Source organism: Suricata suricatta, chromosome 4 (assembly GCF_006229205.1).
Source record: "Suricata suricatta isolate VVHF042 chromosome 4, meerkat_22Aug2017_6uvM2_HiC, whole genome shotgun sequence".
NCBI lineage: Eukaryota > Metazoa > Chordata > Mammalia > Carnivora > Herpestidae > Suricata > Suricata suricatta.
The window spans coordinates 163,122,538-163,125,071 of NC_043703.1; positions in this window are offsets into that span (position 1 = coordinate 163,122,538).

Genomic DNA, 2,534 nt, shown 5'->3' on the forward strand with positions numbered 1-2,534 from the left:
CCCGCTTCCATGGCCCCTGGTCCTGCCACTCGGGTTTGGGGCGCGGCTTCTTAACAGCCACGAGGTATTTTCCAGGATGCGGTGCTTCCCGTCCCGTCATTGACCCCCGGAGCTGGGGGCTTCGCGCAGCGCAGGGGGAGGGGCGGGCCTGGGGCTCTGGGCCCTGGACACCCCCGCCACGGGGACCATGGGGGGGCTCAGCGCGCCCGCCACCAGTGCGGCCGAGACATGTGGGCTAATCCTGTCAATCATCCAGGGAGCAGAACTTTCAGGAGAATGATGTTTGAGGGATTTTCCAATTTTCAGAGAGAGAGAGACCCAGAAAACACATGTTAGTCACACTCTTAGAAAGTCATGTTTTAATGATGCATATTCTTCCTTCCTGCTCAGAAAGAGGGGTTTGTGGGACACAAGGTAACGTTCGGTGCTGCACAGGGTGTCTTGGTGCCTCACTTGCTACATACGCCGGTCCCACCAGGTCAGATGTGGCGGGTGGGTGAAGAGTGGGCAGAAGTCACCTCTTCACGGGGTTTCGGTCCCACGAGGAGACGGCAGGTGACCTAGGCAGCGGCAAACGCTCCACCGCCCGGACTGGTGCAGTAGCACACTTGCTGTTCTCCCTGACGGTGTGGGACGGACCCTGTCATGTCCCGGTGGCTTCATGTGGGCCTCAAGCCTGAGGTCTGAGCACTGGCTTCTCCCCGCTTCTGGGGGCCCCTGCGGGCTCGTCTCTCCCTGCCTCTTGGCCCCTCACTTGCACAGGTGCTGTCCCCCATCACGGAGGCCCTTTGCCCTACTGTTCGCCTGGCAACAGCACATCTCAGTTAGAAGTCACTTCATCAGACGGGCCTCTTCTGATCTCTCAGTCTAAATTATGGCTTTTAGGGGCACCTGGGGGGCTTAGTAGGTTGAGCATCCGACTTTGGCTCAGGTCATGATCTCAGTTTGTGTGTTCGAGCCCTGCGTCGGGCTCTGTGCTGACAGCTCAGCGCCTGGAGCCTGCTTCCGATTCTGTGTCTCCCTCTTTCTGCTCCTCCCTGCTCACGTTCTGTTCTCTCAAAAATAAATAAACATTAAAAAAATTAAAAAAATTATGGCTTTTGCAGGTTGAAATTGTTGCTCATTTTATCTTACTTTACTTCGTGTCCCGCATTGCTAATGAGAATGCGTATGTCAAACTGATTCCTTCATGCACAGAAGTCTTTACAAACGTGTTCCTCCTGGGGAACCAAGGCACTTGTCTCCTCATTCTCCATGTTCTGCACGTCACGCCAACTTGTCTAGGTCATTTCCGCTCATCTTTCCTGCGCAGGCGTTCCTCCCCTCGTGCGGGGGTCACGGCTGGTGCGTTTGCCCACTCTCGCTGCTCCAAGTCTGTTCCGCCTTTTCTGGAACTTCTTTCAGGGGGATGGTGGAACCTAGGGTTTTTCTTCCCTCCCAACTTGGTAACTTTGAGTCCAAACAAAGCTTTCCAGGGCTTTATCTCTGTGTGTTGCACCGTGAAAAAGTTCTTCGGCCGCGTCTTTTGTGTCATGAACCAGTGGGTATGATGGGCCGTTCTGCTACTCGGCCTTTCTGAAGTACAGTTCCCTCCAAAAATTCATTTCATGTACACGGTCCAGCTGGTTCTTTCTCAGTGCTTTTTACTTGTGTTCATAGATACCTATTCTCTCTTATCTTTTTATTTATTTTTAAACTTTTTTAAAAAACGTTTATTCATTTTTGAGAGACAGAGGGGACAGCACGGGCATGGAAGGAGCAGAAGGAGACACAGAATCTGAAGCAGCTCCAGGCTCTGAGCTGTCAGCACCGAGCCTGACATGGGGCTCAAACTGACAAACCATGAGATCATGACTTGAGTGGAAATTGGACACTTAACCGACTGGGCCCCCAGGCGCCCCGTGTCTAATCTTTCCGAAGACATTCCGTGCTGATTTGCGAGCCAGACTCTGACTCCGCCCCAGGGCTCTGTTCCCCTGTTCTCTCTCTCTCCTGACTTCGTCCGTCGTCCATGCTCCTCAGGTATCTGCAGGGTCTGGTGCCCGGCTCATTCTGTTAGCTGGCATTTCCTGCTGTCTCTCGATGTGTCTGCATGTATTGCTGTTGTGATAATTTCCTTTCTGAAGAAAGACAAACCACCCAGAGATTGAAGGGCCATGTGTGTACTGAGCATGCGACAGCCCGGCCTTCACCAGGTGGCCGTTTGGAGCCCTCCGGCGGTGGCACGAAGGTGACAGAGACATGCCAGTCTTGTCTTCTAGCATTTACTTTGCTTTTCTGTTTGTTCACTTAAAATGAAATAGTTTTGTATTTATTTATTTATTTGGAGAAAGAGACAGAGAGAGGAAGAGCAGAAGCAAGCAGGAGGGGGAGAGAGGGAGAGGGGGAGAGAGCCCCAAGCAGGCTCCGCTCCGTCAGTGCAGAGCCTGATGTGGGGCTCGAACCCACAAACCGTGAGATCATGACCTGAGCCGAAATCGAGTCGGAGGCTCCTTACTTGTGCCCCCGCGTCCTGGGCGGGCAGCCTGAGGGAG